The following is a 25,027-nucleotide window of genomic DNA, read 5'->3' as shown; positions in this document are numbered from 1 at the left end:
GAATTCACTCAAAAATGCTGCCAAACGGTTGCAAATGCTCCCCTGAGAGGTTTGGCGGTCGAAAAAGAAGGCTTTTTATCACAGGAAAAGAAATCAGCCCTTGACAACTTAACCGGCAGAAAAATATTTTTTTTGAAAAAATCCCTCAGCCCCGGGGTCACAATTTAATCCAAAATCTGACTTTCGGCAATTCACTCAAAAATGCTGCCAAAGGGTTGCAAATGCTCCCCTGTGAGGTTTGACGGTCGAAACAGAAGGCTTTTTATCACAGGAAAAGAAATCAGCCCTTCACAAGTTAACGGGCAGAAAAAGATTTTTTTGAAAAAATCCATAAGCCCCGGGTCACAATTTCAGCAAAAATCTGACTTTAGGCAATTCACTATAAAATGCTGCCAAACGGTTGCAAATGCTCCCCTGAGAGGTTTGGCGGTCGAAACAGAAGGCTTTTTATCACAGGAAAAGAAATCAGCCCTTCACAAGTTAACGGGCAGAAAAAGATTTTTTTGAAAAAATCCATAAGCCCCGGGTCACAATTTCCGCAAAAATCTGACTTTCGGCAATTAACTCAAAAATGCTGCCAAACGGTTGCAAATGCTCCCCTGAGAGGTTTGGCGGTCGAAACAGAAGGCTTTTTATCACAGGAAAAGAAATGAGCCCTTGACAACTTAACCGGCAGAAAAAGATTTTTTTGAAAAAATCCCTAAGCCCCGGGGTCACAATTTCCGCAAAAATCTGACTTTCGGCAGTTCACTCAAAAATGCTGCCAAACGGTTGCAAATGCTCCCCTGAGAGGTTTGGCGGTCGAAACAGAAGGCTTTTTATCACAGGAAAAGAAATCAGCCCTCGATAACTTAACCGGCAGAAATAGATTTTTTTGAAAAAATCCCTAAGCCCCGGGGTCACAATTTCAGCAAAAATCTGACTTTCGGCAATTCACTCAAAAATGCTGCCAAACGGTTGCAAATGCTCCCCTGAGAGGTTTGGCGGTCGAAACAGAAGGCTTTTTATCACAGGAAAAGTAATGAGCCCTTGACAACTTAACCGGCAGAAATAGATTTTTTTTGAAAAAATCCCTAAGCCCCGGGGTTACAATCTCAGCAAAAATCTGTCTTTCGGCAATTCACTCAAAAATGCTGCCAAACGGTTGCAAATGCTCCCCTGAGAAGTTTGGCGGTCGAAACAGAAGGCTTTTTATCACAGGAAAAGAAATGAGCCCTTGACAACTTAAATGGCAGAAAAAGATTTTTTTTGAAAAAATCCCTAAGCACCGGGGTCACAATTTAATCCAAAATCTGACTTTCGGGAATTCACTCAAAAATGCTGCCAAACGGTTGCAAATGCTCCCCTGAGAGGTTTGGCGGTCGAAACAGAAGGCTTTTTATCACAGGAAAAGAAATCAGCCCTTGACAACTTAACCGGCAGAAAAAGATTTTTTTTGAAAAAATCCCTAAGCCCCGGGGTCACAATTTAATCCAAAATCTGACTTTCGGCAATTCACTCAAAAATGCTGCCAAACGGTTGCAAATGCTCCCCTGAGAGGTTTGGCGGTCGAAACAGAAGGCTTTTTATCACAGGAAAAGAAATCAGCCCTTCACAAGTTAACGGGCAGAAAAAGATTTTTTTGAAAAAATCCCTAAGCCCCGGGGTCACAATTTCCGCAAAAATCTGACTTTCGGCAATTAACTCAAAAATGCTGCCAAACGGTTGCAAATGCTCCCCTGAGAGGTTTGGCGGTCGAAACAGAAGGCTTTTTATCACAGGAAAAGAAATCAGCCCTCGATAACTTAACCGGCAAAAATAGATTTTTTTAAAAAAAAAATCCCTAAGCCCCAGGGGTCACAATTTCAGCAAAAATCTGACTTTCGGCAATTCACTCAAAAATGCTGCCAAACGGTTGTAAATGCTCCCCTGAGAGGTTTGGCGGTCGAAACAGAAGGCTTTTTATCACAGGAAAAGAAATCAGCCCTCGATAACTTAACCGGCAAAAATAGATTTTTTTTAAAAAAAAATCCCTAAGCCCCAGGGGTCACAATTTCAGCAAAAATCTGACTTTCGGCAATTCACTCAAAAATGCTGCCAAACGGTTGCATATGCTCCCCTGAGAGGTTTGGCGGTCGAAACAGAAGGCTTTTTATCACAGGAAAAGAAATCAGCCCTTGACAACTTAACCGGCAGAAAAAGATTTTTTTTGAAAAAATCCCTAAGCCCCGGGGTCACAATTTCCGCAAACATCTGACTTTCGGCAATTCACTCAAAAATGCTGCCAAACGGTTGCAAATGCTCCCCTGAGAGGTTTGGCGGTCGAAACAGAAGGCTTTTTATCACAGGAAAAGAAATCAGCCCTTCACAAGTTAACGGGCAGAAAAAGATTTTTTTGAAAAAATCCCTAAGCCCCGGGGTCACAATTTCCGCAAAAATCTGACTTTCGGCAATTAACTCAAAAATGCTGCCAAACGGTTGCAAATGCTCCCCTGAGAGGTTTGGCGGTCGAAACAGAAGGCTTTTTATCACAGGAAAAGAAATCAGCCCTCGATAACTTAACCGGCAAAAATAGATTTTTTTAAAAAAAAAAATCCCTAAGCCCCAGGGGTCACAATTTCAGCAAAAATCTGACTTTCGGCAATTCACTCAAAAATGCTGCCAAACGGTTGCAAATGCTCGGCTGAGAGGTTTGGCGGACACAACAGCAGGCTTTTTATCACAGGAAAAGAAATCAGCCCTTGACAACTTAACCGGCAGGAAAAGTTTCTTTTTGAAAAAATCCCTAAGCCCCGGGGTCACAATTTAATTCAAAATCTGACTTTCGGCAATTCACTATAAAATGCTGCCAAACGGTTGCAAATGCTCCCTTGAGAGGTTTGACGGTCGAAACAGAAGGCTTTTTATCACAGGAAAAGAAATCAGCCCTCGATAACTTAACCGGCAAAAATAGATTTTTTTGAAGAAATCGCTAAGCCCCGGGGTCACAATTTCAGCAAAAATCTGACTTTCAGCAATTCACTCAAAAATGCTGCCAAACGGTTGCAAATGCTCGGCTGAGAGGTTTGGCGGACACAACAGAAGGCTTTTTATCACAGGAAAAGAAATGAGCCCTTGACAACTTAACCGGCAGAAATAGACTTTTTTTGAAAAAATCCCTAAGCCCCGGGGTTACAATTTCATCCAAAATCTGACTTTCGGGAATTCACTCAAAAATGCTGCCAAACGGTTTCAAATGCTCCCCTGAGAGGTTTGGCGGTCGAAAAAGAAGGCTTTTTCTCACAGGAAAAGAAATCAGCCCTTGACAACTTAACCGGCAGAAAAATATTTTTTTTGAAAAAATCCCTCAGCCCCGGGGTCACAATTTAATCCAAAATCTGACTTTCGGCAATTCACTCAAAAATGCTGCCAAAGGGTTGCAAATGCTCCCCTGTGAGGTTTGGCGGTCGAAACAGAAGGCTTTTTATCACAGGAAAAGAAATCAGCCCTTCACAAGTTAACGGGCAGAAAAAGATTTTTTTGAAAAAATCCATAAGCCCCGGGTCACAATTTTAGCAAAAATCTGACTTTCGGCAATTCACTATAAAATGCTGCCAAACGGTTGCAAATGCTCCCCTGAGAGGTTTGGCGGTCGAAACAGAAGGCTTTTTATCACAGGAAAAGAAATCAGCCCTTCACAAGTTAACGGGCAGAAAAAGATTTTTTTGAAAAAATCCCTAAGCCCCGGGGTCACAATTTCCGCAAAAATCTGACTTTCGGCAATTAACTCAAAAATGCTGCCAAACGGTTGCAAATGCTCCCCTGAGAGGTTTGGCGGTCGAAACAGAAGGCTTTTTATCACAGGAAAAGAAGTCAGCCCTCGATAACTTAACCGGCAAAAATAGATTTTTTTAAAAAAAAAATCCCTAAGGCCCAGGGGTCACAATTTCAGCAAAAATCTGACTTTCGGCAATTCACTCAAAAATGCTGCCAAACGGTTGCAAATGCTCCGCTGAGAGGTTTGGCGGTCGAAACAGAAGGCTTTTTATCACAGGAAAAGAAATCAGCCCTTGACAACTTAACCGGCAGGAAAAGTTTCTTTTTGAAAAAATCCCTAAGCCCCGGGGTCACAATTTAATTCAAAATCTGACTTTCGGCAATTCACTATAAAATGCTGCCAAACGGTTGCAAATGCTCCCTTGAGAGGTTTGACGGTCGAAACAGAAGGCTTTTTATCACAGGAAAAGAAATCAGCCCTCGATAACTTAACCGGCAAAAATAGATTTTTTTGAAGAAATCGCTAAGCCCCGGGGTCACAATTTCAGCAAAAATCTGACTTTCGGCAATTCACTCAAAAATGCTGCCAAACGGTTGCAAATGCTCGGCTGAGAGGTTTGGCGGACACAACAGAAGGCTTTTTATCACAGGAAAAGAAATGAGCCCTTGACAACTTAACCGGCAGAAATAGACTTTTTTTGAAAAAATCCCTAAGCCCCGGGGTTACAATTTCATCCAAAATCTGACTTTCGGGAATTCACTCAAAAATGCTGCCAAACGGTTGCAAATGCTCCCCTGAGAGGTTTGGCGGTTGAAAAAGAAGGCTTTTTATCACAGGAAAAGAAATCAGCCCTTGACAACTTAACCGGCAGAAAAATATTTTTTTTGAAAAAATCCCTCAGCCCCGGGGTCACAATTTAATCCAAAATCTGACTTTCGGCAATTCACTCAAAAATGCTGCCAAAGGGTTGCAAATGCTCCCCTGTGAGGTTTGGCGGTCGAAACAGAAGGCTTTTTATCACAGGAAAAGAAATCAGCCCTTCACAAGTTAACGGGCAGAAAAAGATTTTTTTGAAAAAATCCATAAGCCCCGGGTCACAATTTGAGCAAAAATCTGACTTTTGGCAATTCACTATAAAATGCTGCCAAACGGTTGCAAATGCTCCCCTGAGAGGTTTGGCGGTCGAAACAGAAGGCTTTTTATCACAGGAAAAGAAATCAGCCCTTCACAAGTTAACGGGCAGAAAAAGATTTTTTTGAAAAAATCCCTAAGCCCCGGGGTCACAATTTCCGCAAAAATCTGACTTTCGGCAATTAACTCAAAAATGCTGCCAAACGGTTGCAAATGCTCCCCTGAGAGGTTTGGCGGTCAAAACAGAAGGCTTTTTATCACAGGAAAAGAAATCAGCCCTCGATAACTTAACCGGCAAAAATAGATTTTTTTTTAAAAAAAATCCCTAAGCCCCAGGGGTCACAATTTCAGCAAAAATCTGACTTTCCGCAATTCACTCAAAAATGCTGCCAAACGGTTGCAAATGCTCCGCTGAGAGGTTTGGCGGTCGAAACAGAAGGCTTTTTATCACAGGAAAAGAAATCAGCCCTTGACAACTTAACCGGCAGGAAAAGTTTCTTTTTGAAAAAATCCCTAAGCCCCGGGGTCACAATTTAATTCAAAATCTGACTTTCGGCAATTCACTATAAAATGCTGCCAAACGGTTGCAAATGCTCCCTTGAGAGGTTTGACGGTCGAAACAGAAGGCTTTTTATCATAGGAAAAGAAATCAGCCCTCGATAACTTAACCGGCAAAAATAGATTTTTTTGAAGAAATCGCTAAGCCCCGGGGTCACAATTTCAGCAAAAATCTGACTTTCGGCAATTCACTCAAAAATGCTGCCAAACGGTTGCAAATGCTCGGCTGAGAGGTTTGGCGGACACAACAGAAGGCTTTTTATCACAGGAAAAGAAATGAGCCCTTGACAACTTAACCGGCAGGAAAAGTTTCTTTTTGAAAAAATCCCTAAGCCCCGGGGTCACAATTTAATTCAAAATCTGACTTTCGGCAATTCACTATAAAATGCTGCCAAACGGTTGCAAATGCTCCCTTGAGAGGTTTGACGGTCGAAACAGAAGGCTTTTTATCATAGGAAAAGAAATCAGCCCTCGATAACTTAACCGGCAAAAATAGATTTTTTTGAAGAAATCGCTAAGCCCCGGGGTCACAATTTCAGCAAAAATCTGACTTTCGGCAATTCACTCAAAAATGCTGCCAAACGGTTGCAAATGCTCGGCTGAGAGGTTTGGCGGACACAACAGAAGGCTTTTTATCACAGGAAAAGAAATGAGCCCTTGACAACTTAACCGGCGGAAATAGACTTTTTTTGAAAAAATCCCTAAGCCCCGGGGTCACAATTTCATCCAAAATCTGACTTTCGGGAATTCACTCAAAAATGCTGCCAAAGGGTTGCAAATGCTCCCCTGTGAGGTTTGGCGGTCGAAACAGAAGGCTTTTTATCACAGGAAAAGAAATCAGCCCTTCACAAGTTAACGGGCAGAAAAAGATTTTTTTGAAAAAATCCCTAAGCCCCGGGGTCACAATTTCATCCAAAATCTGACTTTCGGCAATTCACTATAAAATGTTGCCAAACGGTTGCAAAAGCTCCCCTGAGAGGTTTGGCGGTCGAAACAGAAGGCTTTTTATCACAGGAAAAGAAATCAGCCCTTGAAAACTTAACCGGCAGAAAAAGATTTTTTTTGAAAAAATCCCTAAGCCCCGGGGTCACAATTTCCGCAAAAATCTGACTTTCGGCAATTCACTCAAAAATGCTGCCAAACGGTTGCAAATGCTCCCCTGAGAGGTTTGGCGGTCGAAACAGAAGGCTTTTTATCACAGGAAAAGAAATCAGCCCTCGATAACTTAACCGGCAGAAATAGATTTTTTTGAAAAAATCCCTAAGCCCCGGGGTCACAATTTCAGCAAAAATCTGACTTTCGGCAATTCACTCAAAAATGCTGCCAAACGGTTGCAAATGCTCCCCTGAGAAGTTTGGCAGTCGAAGCAGAAGGCTTTTTATCACAGGAAAAGAAATCAGCCCTTCACAAGTTAACTGGCAGAAAAAGATTTTTTTCAAAAAATCCCTAAGCCCCGGGGTCACAATTTCCGCAAAAATCTGACTTTCGGCAATTCACTCAAAAATGCTGCCAAACGGTTGCAAATGCTCCCCTGAGAAGTTTGGCGGTCGAAACAGAAGGCTTTTTATCACAAGAAAAGAAATGAGCCCTTGACAACTTAACCGGCAGAAATAGATTTTTTTTAAAAAAATCCCTAAGCCCCGGGGTCACAATTTCATCAAAAATCTGACTTTCGGGAATTCACTCAAAAATGCTGCCAAACGGTTGCAAATGCTCCACTGAGAGGTTTGGCGGTGGAAACAGAAGGCTTTTTATCACAGGAAAAGAAATCAGCCCTTGACAACTTAACCGGCAGAAAAAGATTTTTTTGAAAAAATCCCTAAGCCCCGGGGTCACAAGTTCCGCAAAAATCTGACTTTCGGCAATTCACTCAAAAATGCTGCCAAACGGTTGCAAATGCTCCCCTGAGAGGTTTGGCGGTCGAAACAGAAGGCTTTTTATCACAGGAAAAGAAATCAGCCCTTGACAACTTAACCGGCAGAAAAATATTTTTTTTGAAAAAATCCCTCAGCCCCGGGGTCACAATTTAATCCAAAATCTGACTTTCGGCAATTCACTCAAAAATGCTGCCAAACGGTTGCAAATGCTCCCCTGAGAGGTTTGGCGGTCGAAACAGAAGGCTTTTTATCACAGGAAAAGAAATCAGCCCTTGACAACTTAACCGGCAGAAAAATATTTTTTTTGAAAAAATCCCTCAGCCCCGGGGTCACAATTTAATCCAAAATCTGACTTTCGGCAATTCACTCAAAAATGCTGCCAAACGGTTGCAAATGCTCCCCTGAGAAGTTTGGCGGTCGAAACAGAAGGCTTTTTATCACAAGATAAGAAATGAGCCCTTGACAACTTAACCGGCAGAAATAGATTTTTTTAAAAAAAATCCCTAAGCCCCGGGGTCACAATTTCATCAAAAATCTGACTTTCGGCAATTCACTCAAAAATGCTGCCAAACGGTTGCAAATGCTCCCCTGAAAGGTTTGACGGTCGAAACAGAAGGCTTTTTATCATAGGAAAAGAAATCAGCCCTCGATAACTTAACCGGCAGGAAAAGTTTCTTTTTGAAAAAATCCCTAAGCCCCGGGGTCACAATTTAATTCAAAATCTGACTTTCGGCAATTCACTATAAAATGCTGCCAAACGGTTGCAAATGCTCCCTTGAGAGGTTTGACGGTCGAAACAGAAGGCTTTTTATCATAGGAAAAGAAATCAGCCCTCGATAACTTAACCGGCAAAAATAGATTTTTTTGAAGAAATCGCTAAGCCCCGGGGTCACAATTTCAGCAAAAATCTGACTTTCGGCAATTCACTCAAAAATGCTGCCAAACGGTTGCAAATGCTCGGCTGAGAGGTTTGGCGGACACAACAGAAGGCTTTTTATCACAGGAAAAGAAATGAGCCCTTGACAACTTAACCGGCAGGAAAAGTTTCTTTTTGAAAAAATCCCTAAGCCCCGGGGTCACAATTTAATTCAAAATCTGACTTTCGGCAATTCACTATAAAATGCTGCCAAACGGTTGCAAATGCTCCCTTGAGAGGTTTGACGGTCGAAACAGAAGGCTTTTTATCATAGGAAAAGAAATCAGCCCTCGATAACTTAACCGGCAAAAATAGATTTTTTTGAAGAAATCGCTAAGCCCCGGGGTCACAATTTCAGCAAAAATCTGACTTTCGGCAATTCACTCAAAAATGCTGCCAAACGGTTGCAAATGCTCGGCTGAGAGGTTTGGCGGACACAACAGAAGGCTTTTTATCACAGGAAAAGAAATGAGCCCTTGACAACTTAACCGGCGGAAATAGACTTTTTTTGAAAAAATCCCTAAGCCCCGGGGTCACAATTTCATCCAAAATCTGACTTTCGGGAATTCACTCAAAAATGCTGCCAAAGGGTTGCAAATGCTCCCCTGTGAGGTTTGGCGGTCGAAACAGAAGGCTTTTTATCACAGGAAAAGAAATCAGCCCTTCACAAGTTAACGGGCAGAAAAAGATTTTTTTGAAAAAATCCCTAAGCCCCGGGGTCACAATTTCATCCAAAATCTGACTTTCGGCAATTCACTATAAAATGTTGCCAAACGGTTGCAAAAGCTCCCCTGAGAGGTTTGGCGGTCGAAACAGAAGGCTTTTTATCACAGGAAAAGAAATCAGCCCTTGAAAACTTAACCGGCAGAAAAAGATTTTTTTTGAAAAAATCCCTAAGCCCCGGGGTCACAATTTCCGCAAAAATCTGACTTTCGGCAATTCACTCAAAAATGCTGCCAAACGGTTGCAAATGCTCCCCTGAGAGGTTTGGCGGTCGAAACAGAAGGCTTTTTATCACAGGAAAAGAAATCAGCCCTCGATAACTTAACCGGCAGAAATAGATTTTTTTGAAAAAATCCCTAAGCCCCGGGGTCACAATTTCAGCAAAAATCTGACTTTCGGCAATTCACTCAAAAATGCTGCCAAACGGTTGCAAATGCTCCCCTGAGAAGTTTGGCAGTCGAAGCAGAAGGCTTTTTATCACAGGAAAAGAAATCAGCCCTTCACAAGTTAACTGGCAGAAAAAGATTTTTTTCAAAAAATCCCTAAGCCCCGGGGTCACAATTTCCGCAAAAATCTGACTTTCGGCAATTCACTCAAAAATGCTGCCAAACGGTTGCAAATGCTCCCCTGAGAAGTTTGGCGGTCGAAACAGAAGGCTTTTTATCACAAGAAAAGAAATGAGCCCTTGACAACTTAACCGGCAGAAATAGATTTTTTTTAAAAAAATCCCTAAGCCCCGGGGTCACAATTTCATCAAAAATCTGACTTTCGGGAATTCACTCAAAAATGCTGCCAAACGGTTGCAAATGCTCCACTGAGAGGTTTGGCGGTGGAAACAGAAGGCTTTTTATCACAGGAAAAGAAATCAGCCCTTGACAACTTAACCGGCAGAAAAAGATTTTTTTGAAAAAATCCCTAAGCCCCGGGGTCACAAGTTCCGCAAAAATCTGACTTTCGGCAATTCACTCAAAAATGCTGCCAAACGGTTGCAAATGCTCCCCTGAGAGGTTTGGCGGTCGAAACAGAAGGCTTTTTATCACAGGAAAAGAAATCAGCCCTTGACAACTTAACCGGCAGAAAAATATTTTTTTTGAAAAAATCCCTCAGCCCCGGGGTCACAATTTAATCCAAAATCTGACTTTCGGCAATTCACTCAAAAATGCTGCCAAACGGTTGCAAATGCTCCCCTGAGAGGTTTGGCGGTCGAAACAGAAGGCTTTTTATCACAGGAAAAGAAATCAGCCCTTGACAACTTAACCGGCAGAAAAATATTTTTTTTGAAAAAATCCCTCAGCCCCGGGGTCACAATTTAATCCAAAATCTGACTTTCGGCAATTCACTCAAAAATGCTGCCAAACGGTTGCAAATGCTCCCCTGAGAGGTTTGGCGGTCGAAACAGAAGGCTTTTTATCACAGGAAAAGAAATCAGCCCTTGACAACTTAACCGGCAGAAAAATATTTTTTTTGAAAAAATCCCTCAGCCCCGGGGTCACAATTTAATCCAAAATCTGACTTTCGGCAATTCACTCAAAAATGCTGCCAAACGGTTGCAAATGCTCCCCTGAGAAGTTTGGCGGTCGAAACAGAAGGCTTTTTATCACAAGATAAGAAATGAGCCCTTGACAACTTAACCGGCAGAAATAGATTTTTTTTAAAAAAATCCCTAAGCCCCGGGGTCACAATTTCATCAAAAATCTGACTTTCGGGAATTCACTCAAAAATGCTGCCAAACGGTTGCAAATGCTCCACTGAGAGGTTTGGCGGTCGAAACAGAAGGCTTTTTATCACAGGAAAAGAAATCAGCCCTTGACAACTTAACCGGCAGAAAAATATTTTTTTTGAAAAAATCCCTCAGCCCCGGGGTCACAATTTAATCCAAAATCTGACTTTCGGCAATTCACTCAAAAATGCTGCCAAATGGTGGCAAATGCTCCCCTGAGAGGTTTGGCGGTCGAAACAGAAGGCTTTTTATCACAGGAAAAGAAATCAGCCCTTCACAAGTTAACTGGCAGAAAAAGATTTTTTTCAAAAAATCCCTAAGCCCCGGGGTCACAATTTCCGCAAAAATCTGACTTTCGGCAATTCACTCAAAAATGCTGCCAAACGGTTGCAAATGCTCCCCTGAGAAGTTTGGCGGTCCTAACAGAAGGCTTTTTATCACAGGAAAAGAAATGAGCCCTTGACAACTTAACCGGTAGAAATAGATTTTTTTTGAAAAAATCCCTAAGCCCCGGGGTCACAATTTCAGCAAAAATCTGACTTTCGGCAATTCAATCAAAAATGCTGCCAAACGGTTGCAAATGCTCCCCTGAGAAGTTTGGCAGTCGAAGCAGAAGGCTTTTTATCACAGGAAAAGAAATCAGCCCTTCACAAGTTAACTGGCAGAAAAAAGATTTTTTTCAAAAAATCCCTAAGCCCCGGGGTCACAATTTCCGCAAAAATCTGACTTTCGGCAATTCACTCAAAAATGCTGCCAAACGGTTGCAAATGCTCCCCTGAGAAGTTTGGCGGTCGAAACAGAAGGCATTTTATCACAGGAAAAGAAATGAGCCCTTGACAACTTAACCGGCAGAAATAGATTTTTTTAAAAAAAATCCCTAAGCCCTGGGGTCACAATTTCATCAAAAATCTGACTTTCGGGAATTCACTCAAAAATGCTGCCAAACGGTTGCAAATGCTCCACTGAGAGGTTTGGCGGTCGAAACAGAAGGCTTTTTATCACAGGAAAAGAAAACAGCCCTTGACAACTTAACCGGCAGAAAAATATTTTTTTTGAAAAAATCCCTCAGCCCCGGGGTCACAATTTAATCCAAAATCTGACTTTCGGCAATTCACTCAAAAATGCTGCCAAACGGTTGCATATGCTCCCCTGAGAGGTTTGGCGGTCGAAACAGAAGGCTTTTTATCACAGGAAAAAAAATCAGCCCTTCACAGGTTAACGGGCAGAAAAAGATTTTTTTGAAAAAATCCATAAGCCCCGGGTCACAATTTCAGCAAAAATCTGACTTTCGGCAATTCACTCAAAAATGCTGCCAAACGGTTGCAAATGCTCCACTGAGAGGTTTGGCGGTCGAAACAGAAGGCTTTTTATCACAGGAAAAGAAATCAGCCCTTGACAACTTAACCGGCAGAAAAATATTTTTTTTGAAAAAATCCCTCAGCCCCGGGGTCACAATTTAATCCAAAATCTGACTTTCGGCAATTCACTCAAAATTGCTGCCAAACGGTTGCATATGCTCCCCTGAGAGGTTTGGCGGTCGAAACAGAAGGCTTTTTATCACAGGAAAAGAAATCAGCCCTTCACAAGTTAACTGGCAGAAAAAGATTTTTTTCAAAAAATCCCTAAGCCCCGGGGTCACAATTTCCGCAAAAATCTGACTTTCGGCAATTCACTCAAAAATGCTGCCAAACGGTTGCAAATGCTCCACTGAGAGGTTTGGCGGTCGAAACAGAAGGCTTTTTATCACAGGAAAAGAAATCAGCCCTTGACAACTTAACCGGCAGAAAAATATTTTTTTTGAAAAAATCCCTCAGCCCCGGGGTCACAATTTAATCCAAAATCTGACTTTCGGCAATTCACTCAAAAATGCTGCCAAACGGTTGCATATGCTCCCCTGAGGGGTTTGGCGGTCGAAACAGAAGGCTTTTTATCACAGGAAAAAAAATCAGCCCTTCACAGGTTAACGGGCAGAAAAAGATTTTTTTGAAAAAATCCATAAGCCCCGGGTCACAATTTCAGCAAAAATCTGACTTTCGGCAATTCACTCAAAAATGCTGCCAAACGGTTGCAAATGCTCCCCTGAGAAGTTTGGCGGTCCTAACAGAAGGCTTTTTATCACAGGAAAAGAAATGAGCCCTTGACAACTTAACCGGCAGAAATAGATTTTTTTTGAAAAAATCCCTAAGCCCCGGGGTCACAATTTCAGCAAAAATCTGACTTTCGGCAATTCAATCAAAAATGCTGCCAAACGGTTGCAAATGCTCCCCTGAGAAGTTTGGCAGTCGAAGCAGAAGGCTTTTTATCACAGGAAAAGAAATCAGCCCTTCACAAGTTAACTGGCAGAAAAAAGATTTTTTTCAAAAAATCCCTAAGCCCCGGGGTCACAATTTCCGCAAAAATCTGACTATCGGCAATTCACTCAAAAATGCTGCCAAACGGTTGCAAATGCTCCCCTGAGAAGTTTGGCGGTCGAAACAGAAGGCTTTTTATCACAAGATAAGAAATGAGCCCTTGACAACTTAACCGGCCGAAATAGATTTTTTTTGAAAAAATCCCTAAGCCCCGGGGTCACAATTTCATCAAAAATCTGACTTTCGGGAATTCACTCAAAAATGCTGCCAAACGGTTGCAAATGCTCCACTGAGAGGTTTGGCGGTCGAAACAGAAGGCTTTTTATCACAGGAAAAGAAAACAGCCCTCGATAACTTAACCGGCAGAAATAGATTTTTTTGAAAAAATCCCTAAGCCCCGGGGTCACAATTTCAGCAAAAATCTGACTTTCGGCAATTCAATCAAAAATGCTGCCAAACGGTTGCAAATGCTCCCCTGAGAAGTTTGGCAGTCGAAGCAGAAGGCTTTTTATCACAGGAAAAGAAATCAGCCCTTCACAAGTTAACTGGCAGAAAAAGATTTTTTTCAAAAAATCCCTAAGCCCCGGGGTCACAATTTCCGCAAAAATCTGACTTTCGGCAATTCACTCAAAAATGCTGCCAAACGGTTGCAAATGCTCCCCTGAGAAGTTTGGCGGTCGAAACAGAAGGCTTTTTATCACAAGATAAGAAATGAGCCCTTGACAACTTAACCGGCAGAAATAGATTTTTTTTAAAAAAATCCCTAAGCCCCGGGGTCACAATTTCATCAAAAATCTGACTTTCGGGAATTCACTCAAAAATGCTGCCAAACGGTTGCAAATGCTCCACTGAGAGGTTTGGCGGTCGAAACAGAAGGCTTTTTATCACAGGAAAAGAAAACAGCCCTTGACAACTTAACCGGCAGAAAAATATTTTTTTTGAAAAAATCCCTCAGCCCCGGGGTCACAATTTAATCCAAAATCTGACTTTCGGCAATTCACTCAAAAATGCTGCCAAACGGTTGCAAATGCTCCCTTGAGAGGTTTGGCGGTCGAAACAGAAGGCTTTTTATCACAGGAAAAGAAATCAGCCCTTCACAAGTTAACTGGCAGAAAAAGATTTTTTTCAAAAAATCCCTAAGCCCCGGGGTCACAATTTCCGCAAAAATCTGACTTTCGGCAATTCACTCAAAAATGCTGCCAAACGGTTGCAAATGCTCCCCTGAGAAGTTTGGCGGTCGAAACAGAAGGCTTTTTATCACAAGATAAGAAATGAGCCATTGACAACTTAACCGGCAGAAATAGATTTTTTTTTTAAAAATCCCTAAGCCCCGGGGTCACAATTTCATCAAAAATCTGACTTTCGGGAATTCACTCAAAAATGCTGCCAAACGGTTGCAAATGCTCCACTGAGAGGTTTGGCGGTCGAAACAGAAGGCTTTTTATCACAGGAAAAGAAATCAGCCCTTCACAACTTAACCGGCAGAAAAATATTTTTTTTGAAAAAATCCCTCAGCCCCGGGGTCACAATTTAATCCAAAATCTGACTTTCGGCAATTCACTCAAAAATGCTGCCAAACGGTTGCATATGCTCCCCTGAGAGGTTTGGCGGTCGAAACAGAAGGCTTTTTATCACAGGAAAAAAAATCAGCCCTTCACAGGTTAACGGGCAGAAAAAGATTTTTTTCAAAAAATCCCCAAACCCCGGGATCACAATTTCAGCAAAAATCTGACTTTCGGCAATTCACTATAAAATGCTGCCAAACGGTGGCAAATGCTCCCCTGAGAGGTTTGGCGGTCGAAACAGAAGGCTTTTTATCACAGGAAAAGAAATCAGCCCTTCACAAGTTAACTGGCAGAAAAAGATTTTTTTCAAAAAATCCCCAAACCCCGGGATCACAATTTCATCCAAAATCTGACTTTCGGCAATTCACTCAAAAATGCTGCCAAACGGTTGCAAATGCTCCCCTGAGAGGTTTGGCGGTCGAAACAGAAGGCTTTTTATCACAGGAAAAGAAATCAGACCTTGACAACTTAACCGGCAGAAAAAGATTTTTTTTGAAAAAATCCCTAAGCCCCGGGGTCACAATTTAATCCAAAATCTGACTTTCGGCAATTCACTCAAAAATGCTGTCAAACGGTTGCAAATGTTCCCTGAGAGGTTTGGCGGTCGAAACAGAAGGCTTTTTATCACAGGAAAAGAAATCAGCCCTTGACAACTTAACCGGGTGAAAAAGATTTTTTTGAAAAAATCCCTAAGCCCCGGGGTCACAATTTCCGCAAAAATCTGACTTTCGGCAATTCACTCAAAATTGCTGCCAAAAGGTTGCAAATGCTCCCCTGAGAAGTTTGGCGGTCGAAACAGAAGGCTTTTTATCACAGGAAAAGAAATCAGCCCTTCACAAGTTAACGGGCAGAAAATGATTTTTTTGAAAAAATGCCTAAGCCCCGGGGTCACAATTTCCGCCAAAATCTGACTCTCGGAAATTCACTCAAAAATGCTGCCAAACGGTTGCAAATGCTCCCCTGAGAGGTTTGGCGGTCGAAACAGAAGGCTTTTTATCACAGGAAAAGAAATCAGCCCTTGACAACTTAACCGCCTGAAAAAGATTTTTTTCCGCAAAAATCTGACTTTCGGCAATTCACTCAAAAATGCTGCCAAACGGTTGCAAATGCTCCCCTGAGAGGTTTGGCGGTCGAAACAGAAGGCTTTTTATCACAGGAAAAGAAATCAGACCTTGACAACTTAACCGGCAGAAAAAGATTTTTTTTGAAAAAATCCCTAAGCCCCGGGGTCACAATTTAATCCAAAATCTGACTTTCGGCAATTCACTCAAAGATGCTGCCAAACGGTTGCAAATGCTCCCCTGAGAGGTTTGGCGGTCGAAACAGAAGGCTTTTTATCACAGGAAAAGAAATCAGCCCTTGACAACTTAACCGGCTGAAAAAGATTTTTTTGAAAAAATCCCTAAGCCCCGGGGTCACAATTTCCGCAAAAATCTGACTTTCGGCAATTCACTCAAAAATGCTACCAAAAGGTTGCAAATGCTCCCCTGAGAAGTTTGGCGGTCGAAACAGAAGGCTTTTTATCACAGGAAAAGAAATCAGACCTTGACAACTTAACCGGCAGAAAAAGATTTTTTTTGAAAAAATCCCTAAGCCCCGGGGTCACAATTTAATCCAAAATCTGACTTTCGGCAATTCACTCAAAAATGCTGCCAAACGGTTGCAAATGCTCCCCTGAGAGGTTTGGCGGTCGAAACAGAAGGCTTTTTATCACAGGAAAAGAAATCAGCCCTTGACAACTTAACCGGCTGAAAAAGATTTTTTTGAAAAAATCCCTAAGCCCCGGGGTCACAATTTCCGCAAAAATCTGACTTTCGGCAATTCACTCAAAAATGCTGCCAAACGGTTGCAAATGCTCCCCTGAGAAGTTTGGCGGTCGAAACAGAAGGCTTTTTATCACAGGAAAAGAAATGAGCCCTTGACAACTTAACCGGCAGAAAAAGATTTTTTTTGAAAAAATCCCTAAGCCCCGGGGTCACAGTTTCATCCAAAATTTGACTTTCGGCAATTCACTCAAAAATGCTGCCAAACGGTTGCAAATGCTCCCCTGAGAGTTTTGGCGTTCGAAACAGAAGGCTTTTTATCACAGGAAAAGAAATCAGACCTTGACAACTTAACCGGCAGAAAAAGATTTTTTTTGAAAAAATCCCTAAGCCCCGGGGTCACAATTTAATCCAAAATATGACTTTCGGCAATTCACTCAAAAATGTTGCCAAACGGTTGCAAATGCTCCCCTGAGAGGTTTGGCGGTCGAAACAGAAGGCTTTTTATCACAGGAAAAGAAATCAGCCCTTGACAACTTAACCGGCAGAAAAAGATTTTTTTTGAAAAAATCCCTAAGCCCCGGGGTCACAATTTAATCCAAAATCTGACTTTCGGCAATTCACTCAAAAATGCTGCCAAACGGTTGCAAATGTTCCCTGAGAGGTTTGGCGGTCGAAACAGAAGGCTTTTTATCACAGGAAAAGAAATCAGCCCTCGATAACTTAACCGGCAAAAATAGATTTTTTTTTTAAAAAAAAAATCCCTAAGCCCCAGGGGTCACAATTTCAGCAAAAATCTGACTTTCGGCAATTCACTCAAAAATGCTGCCAAACGGTTGCAAATGCTCGGCTGAGAGGTTTGGCGGACACAACAGAAGGCTTTTTATCACAGGAAAAGAAATGAGCCCTTGACAACTTAACCGGCAGAAATAGACTTTTTTTGAAAAAATCCCTAAGCTCCGGGGTTACAATTTCATCCAAAATCTGACTTTCGGGAATTCACTCAGAAATGCTGCCAAACGGTTGCAAATGCTCCCCTGAGAGGTTTGGCGGTCGAAAAAGAAGGCTTTTTATCACAGGAAAAGAAATCAGCCCTTGACAACTTAACCGGCAGAAAAATATTTTTTTTGAAAAAATCCCTCAGCCCCGGGGTCACAATTTAATCCAAAATCTGACTTTCGGCAATTCACTCAAAAATGCTGCCAAAGGGTTGCAAATGCTCCCCTGTGAGGTTTGGCGGTCGAAACAGAAGGCTTTTTATCACAGGAAAAGAAATCAGCCCTTCACAAGTTAACGGGCAGAAAAAGATTTTTTTGAAAAAATCCATAAGCCCCGGGTCACAATTTCAGCAAAAATCTGACTTTCGGCAATTCACTCAAAAATGCTGCCAAACGGTTGCAAATGCTCCCCTGAGAGGTTTGGCGGTCGAAACAGAAGGCTTTTTATCACAGGAAAAGAAATCAGCCCTTCACAAGTTAACGGGCAGAAAAAGATTTTTTTGAAAAAATCCCAAAGCCCCGGGGTCACAATTTCCGCAAAAATCTGACTTTCGGCAATTAACTCAAAAATGCTGCCAAACGGTTGCAAATGCTCCCCTGAGAGGTTTGGCGGTCGAAACAGAAGGCTTTTTATCACAGGAAAAGAAATGAGCCCTTGACAACTTAACCGGCAGAAATAGATTTTTTTTGAAAAAATCCCTAAGCCCCGGGGTCACAATTTCATCCAAAATCTGACTTTCGGGAATTCACTCAAAAATGCTGCCAAACCGTTGCAAATGCTCCCCTGAGAGGTTTGGCGGTCGAAACAGATGGCTTTTTATCACAGGAAGAGAAATCAGCCCTTGACAACTTAACCGGCAGAAAAAGATTTTTTTGAAAAAATCCCTAAGCCCCGGGGTCACAATTTCCGCAAAAATCTGACTTTCGGCAGTTCACTCAAAAATGCTGCCAAACGGTTGCAAATGCTCCCCTGAGAGGTTTGGCGGTCGAAACAGAAGGCTTTTTATCACAGGAAAAGTAATGAGCCCTTGACAACTTAACCGGCAGAAATAGATTTTTTTTGAAAAAATCCCTAAGCCCCGGGGTTACAATTTCAGCAAAAATCTGACTTTCGGCAATTCACTCAAAAATGCTGCCAAACGGTTGCAAATGCTCCCCTGAGAGGTTTGGCGGTCGAAACAGAAGGCTTTTTATCGCAGGAAAAGAAATCAGCCTTGACAACTTAACAGGCAGAAAAAGATTTTTTTTTGAAAAAATCCCTATGCCACGGGGTCACAATTTAATCCAAAATCTGACTTTCGGCAATTCACTCAAAAATGCTGCCAAACGGTTGCAAATGCTCCCCTGAGAGGTTTGGCAGTCGAAACAGAAGTCTTTTTATCACAGGAAAAGAAATCAGCCCTTCACAAGTTAACGGGCAGAAAAAGATTTTATTGAAAAAATCCCTAAGCCCCGGGGTCACAATTTCAGCAAAAATCTGACTTTCGGCAATTCACTCAAAAATGCTGCCAAACGGTTGCAAATGCTCCCCTGAGAAGTTTGGCGGTCGAAACAGAAGGCTTTTTATCACAGGAAAAGAAATGAGCCCTTGACAACTTAACCGGCAGAAATAGATTTTTTTTGAAAAAATCCCTAAGCCCCGGGGTCACAATTTCATCCAAAATCTGACTTTCGGGAATTCACTCAAAAATGCTGCCAAACGGTTGCAAATGCTCCCCTGAGAGGTTTGGCGGTCGAAACAAAAGGCTTCTTATCACAGGAAAAGAAATCAGCCCTTGACAACTTAACCGGCAGAAAAAGATTTTTTTTGAAAAAATCCCTAAGCCCCGGGGTCACAATTTCATCCAAAATCTGACTTTCGGCAATTCACTCAAAAATGCTGCCAAACGGTTGCAAATGCTCCCCTGAGAGGTTTGGCGGTCGAAACAGAAGGCTTTTTATCACAGGAAAAGAAAACAGCCCTTCACAAGTTAACGGGCAGAAAAAGATTTTATTGAAAAAATCCCTAAGCCCCGGGGTCACAATTTCAGCAAAAATCTGACTTTCGGCAATTCACTCAAAAATGCTGCCAAACAGTTGCTAATGCTCCCCTGAGAAGTTTGGCGGTTGAAACAGAAGGCATTTTATCACAGGAAAAGAAATGAGCCCTTGACAACTTAAATGGCAGAAAAAGATTTTTTTTGAAAAAATCCCTAAGCCCCGGGGTCACAATTTCAGCAAAAATCTGACTTTCGGCAATTCACTCAAAAATGCTGCCAAACGGTTGCAAATGCTCCCCTGAGAGGTTTGGCGGTCGAAACAGAAGGCTTTTTATCACAGGAAAAGAAATCAGCCCTTGACAACTTAACCGGAAGAAAAAGATTTTTTTTGAAAAAATCCCTAAGCCCCGGGGTCTCAATTTAATCCAAAATCTGACTTTCGGCAATTCACTCAAAAATGCTGCCAAACGGTTGCAAATGCTCCCCTGAGAGGTTTGGCGGTCGAAACAGAAGGCTTTTTATCACAGGAAAAGAAATCAGCCCTTCACAAGTTAACGGGCAGAAAAAGATTTTTTTGAAAAAATCCCTAAGCCCCGGGGTCACAATTTCCGCAAAAATCTGACTTTCGGCAATTAACTCAAAAATGCTGCCAAACGGTTGCAAATGCTCCCCTGAGAGGTTTGGCGGTCGAAACAGAAGGCTTTTTATCACAGGAAAAGAAATCAGCCCTTGACAACTTAACCGGCAGAAAAAGATTTTTTTTGAAAAAATCCCTAAGCCCCGGGGTCACAATTTAATCCAAAATCTGACTTTCGGCAATTCACTCAAAAATGCTGCCAAACGGTTGCAAATGCTCCCCTGAGAGGTTGGCGGTCGAAACAGAAGGCTTTTTATCACAGGAAAAGAAATCAGCCCTCGATAACTTAACCGGCAGAAATAGACTTTTTTTGAAAAAATCCCTAAGCCCCGGGGTTACAATTTCATCCAAAATCTGACTTTCGGGAATTCACTCAAAAATGCTGCCAAACGGTTGCAAATGCTCCCCTGAGAGGTTTGGCGGTCGAAAAAGAAGGCTTTTTATCACAGGAAAAGAAATCAGCCCTTGACAACTTAACCGGCAGAAAAATATTTTTTTTGAAAAAATCCCTCAGCCCCGGGGTCACAATTTAATCCAAAATCTGACTTTCGGCAATTCACTCAAAAATGCTGCCAAAGGGTTGCAAATGCTCCCCTGTGAGGTTTGACGGTCGAAACAGAAGGCTTTTTATCACAGGAAAAGAAATCAGCCCTTCACAAGTTAACGGGCAGAAAAAGATTTTTTTGAAAAAATCCATAAGCCCCGGGTCACAATTTCAGCAAAAATCTGACTTTCGGCAATTCACTATAAAATGCTGCCAAACGGTTGCAAATGCTCCCCTGAGAGGTTTGGCGGTCGAAACAGAAGGCTTTTTATCACAGGAAAAGAAATCAGCCCTTCACAAGTTAACGGGCAGAAAAAGATTTTTTTGAAAAAATCCATAAGCCCCGGGTCACAATTTCCGCAAAAATCTGACTTTCGGCAATTAACTCAAAAATGCTGCCAAACGGTTGCAAATGCTCCCCTGAGAGGTTTGGCGGTCGAAACAGAAGGCTTTTTATCACAGGAAAAGAAGTGAGCCCTTGACAACTTAACCGGCAGAAAAAGATTTTTTTGAAAAAATCCCTAAGCCCCGGGGTCACAATTTCCGCAAAAATCTGACTTTCGGCAGTTCACTCAAAAATGCTGCCAAACGGTTGCAAATGCTCCCCTGAGAGGTTTGGCGGTCGAAACAGAAGGCTTTTTATCACAGGAAAAGTAATGAGCCCTTGACAACTTAACCGGCAGAAATAGATTTTTTTTGAAAAAATCCCTAAGCCCCGGGGTTACAATCTCAGCAAAAATCTGACTTTCGGCAATTCACTCAAAAATGCTGCCAAACGGTTGCAAATGCTCCCCTGAGAGGTTTGGCGGTCGAAACAGAAGGCTTTTTATCACAGGAAAAGAAATCAGCCGTGACAACTTAACAGGCAGAAAAAGATTTTTTTTGAAAAAATCCCTAAGCCCCGGGGTCACAATTTCATCCAAAATCTGACTTTCGGCAATACACTCAAAAATGCTGCCAAACGGTTGCAAATGCTCCCCTGAGAGGTTTGGCGGTCGAAACAGAAGGCTTTTTATCACAGGAAAAGAAATCAGCCCTTCACAAGTTAACGGGCAGAAAAAGATTTTATTGAAAAAATCCCTAAGCCCCGGGGTCACAATTTCAGCAAAAATCTGACTTTCGGCAATTCACTCAAAAATGCTGCCAAACAGTTGCTAATGCTCCCCTGAGAAGTTTGGCGGTCGAAACAGAAGGCTTTTTATCACAGGAAAAGAAATGAGCCCTTGACAACTTAAATGGCAGAAAAAGATTTTTTTTGAAAAAATCCCTAAGCCCCGGGGTCACAATTTAATCCAAAATCTGACTTTCGGGAATTCACTCAAAAATGCTGCCAAACGGTTGCAAATGCTCCCCTGAGAGGTTTGGCGGTCGAAACAGAAGGCTTTTTATCACAGGAAAAGAAATCAGCCCTTGACAACTTAACCGGCAGAAAAAGATTTTTTTTGAAAAAATCCCTAAGCCCCGGGGTCACAATTTAATCCAAAATCTGACTTTCGGCAATTCACTCAAAAATGCTGCCAAACGGTTGCAAATGCTCCCCTGAGAGGTTTGGCGGTCGAAACAGAAGGCTTTTTATCACAGGAAAAGAAATCAGCCCTTCACAAGTTAACGGGCAGAAAAAGATTTTTTTGAAAAAATCCCTAAGCCCCGGGGTCACAATTTCCGCAAAAATCTGACTTTCGGCAATTAACTCAAAAATGCTGCCAAACGGTTGCAAATGCTCCCCTGAGAGGTTTGGCGGTCGAAACAGAAGGCTTTTTATCACAGGAAAAGAAATCAGCCCTCGATAACTTAACCGGCAAAAATAGATTTTTTTTTAAAAAAAATCCCTAAGCCCCAGGGGTCACAATTTCAGCAAAAATCTGACTTTCGGCAATTCACTCAAAAATGCTGCCAAACGGTTGTAAATGCTCCCCTGAGAGGTTTGGCGGTCGAAACAGAAGGCTTTTTATCACAGGAAAAGAAATCAGCCCTCGATAACTTAACCGGCAAAAATAGATTTTTTTTAAAAAAAAATCCCTAAGCCCCAGGGGTCACAATTTCAGCAAAAATCTGACTTTCGGCAATTCACTCAAAAATGCTGCCAAACGGTTGCATATGCTCCCCTGAGAGGTTTGGCGGTCGAAACAGAAGGCTTTTTATCACAGGAAAAGAAATCAGCCCTTGACAACTTAACCGGCAGAAAAAGATTTTTTTTGAAAAAATCCCTAAGCCCCGGGGTCACAATTTCCGCAAACATCTGACTTTCGGCAATTCACTCAAAAATGCTGCCAAACGGTTGCAAATGCTCCCCTGAGAGGTTTGGCGGTCGAAACAGAAGGCTTTTTATCACAGGAAAAGAAATCAGCCCTTCACAAGTTAACGGGCAGAAAAAGATTTTTTTGAAAAAATCCCTAAGCCCCGGGGTCACAATTTCCGCAAAAATCTGACTTTCGGCAATTAACTCAAAAATGCTGCCAAACGGTTGCAAATGCTCCCCTGAGAGGTTTGGCGGTCGAAACAGAAGGCTTTTTATCACAGGAAAAGAAATCAGCCCTTGATAACTTAACCGGCAAAAATAGATTTTTTTAAAAAAAAAATCCCTAAGCCCCAGGGGTCACAATTTCAGCAAAAATCTGACTTTCGGCAATTCACTCAAAAATGCTGCCAAACGGTTGCAAATGCTCCGCTGAGAGGTGTGGCGGTCGAAACAGCAGGCTTTTTATCACAGGAAAAGAAATCAGCCCTTGACAACTTAACCGGCAGGAAAAGTTTCTTTTTGAAAAAATCCCTAAGCCCCGGGGTCACAATTTAATTCAAAATCTGACTTTCGGCAATTCACTATAAAATGCTGCCAAACGGTTGCAAATGCTCCCTTGAGAGGTTTGACGGTCGAAACAGAAGGCTTTTTATCATAGGAAAAGAAATCAGCCCTCGATAACTTAACCGGCAAAAATAGATTTTTTTGAAGAAATCGCTAAGCCCCGGGGTCACAATTTCAGCAAAAATCTGACTTTCGGCAATTCACTCAAAAATGCTGCCAAACGGTTGCAAATGCTCGGCTGAGAGGTTTGGCGGACACAACAGAAGGCTTTTTATCACAGGAAAAGAAATGAGCCCTTGACAACTTAACCGGCAGGAAAAGTTTCTTTTTGAAAAAATCCCTAAGCCCCGGGGTCACAATTTAATCCAAAATCTGACTTTCGGCAATTCACTCAAAAATGCTGCCAAAGGGTTGCAAATGCTCCCCTGTGAGGTTTGACGGTCGAAACAGAAGGCTTTTTATCACAGGAAAAGAAATCAGCCCTTCACAAGTTAACGGGCAGAAAAAGATTTTTTTGAAAAAATCCATAAGCCCCGGGTCACAATTTCAGCAAAAATCTGACTTTCGGCAATTCACTATAAAATGCTGCCAAACGGTTGCAAATGCTCCCCTGAGAGGTTTGGCGGTCGAAACAGAAGGCTTTTTATCACAGGAAAAGAAATCAGCCCTTCACAAGTTAACGGGCAGAAAAAGATTTTTTTGAAAAAATCCATAAGCCCCGGGTCACAATTTCCGCAAAAATCTGACTTTCGGCAATTAACTCAAAAATGCTGCCAAACGGTTGCAAATGCTCCCCTGAGAGGTTTGGCGGTCGAAACAGAAGGCTTTTTATCACAGGAAAAGAAGTGAGCCCTTGACAACTTAACCGGCAGAAAAAGATTTTTTTGAAAAAATCCCTAAGCCCCGGGGTCACAATTTCCGCAAAAATCTGACTTTCGGCAGTTCACTCAAAAATGCTGCCAAACGGTTGCAAATGCTCCCCTGAGAGGTTTGGCGGTCGAAACAGAAGGCTTTTTATCACAGGAAAAGTAATGAGCCCTTGACAACTTAACCGGCAGAAATAGATTTTTTTTGAAAAAATCCCTAAGCCCCGGGGTTACAATCTCAGCAAAAATCTGACTTTCGGCAATTCACTCAAAAATGCTGCCAAACGGTTGCAAATGCTCCCCTGAGAGGTTTGGCGGTCGAAACAGAAGGCTTTTTATCACAGGAAAAGAAATCAGCCGTGACAACTTAACAGGCAGAAAAAGATTTTTTTTGAAAAAATCCCTAAGCCCCGGGGTCACAATTTCATCCAAAATCTGACTTTCGGCAATACACTCAAAAATGCTGCCAAACGGTTGCAAATGCTCCCCTGAGAGGTTTGGCGGTCGAAACAGAAGGCTTTTTATCACAGGAAAAGAAATCAGCCCTTCACAAGTTAACGGGCAGAAAAAGATTTTATTGAAAAAATCCCTAAGCCCCGGGGTCACAATTTCAGCAAAAATCTGACTTTCGGCAATTCACTCAAAAATGCTGCCAAACAGTTGCTAATGCTCCCCTGAGAAGTTTGGCGGTCGAAACAGAAGGCTTTTTATCACAGGAAAAGAAATGAGCCCTTGACAACTTAAATGGCAGAAAAAGATTTTTTTTGAAAAAATCCCTAAGCCCCGGGGTCACAATTTAATCCAAAATCTGACTTTCGGGAATTCACTCAAAAATGCTGCCAAACGGTTGCAAATGCTCC

The sequence above is a fragment of the Podarcis gaigeae genome (genome assembly GCF_964106915.1).
Source record: "Podarcis gaigeae genome assembly, chromosome: 10".
NCBI lineage: Eukaryota > Metazoa > Chordata > Lepidosauria > Squamata > Lacertidae > Podarcis > Podarcis gaigeae.
Note: the sequence above shows the minus strand (reverse complement) of the source record.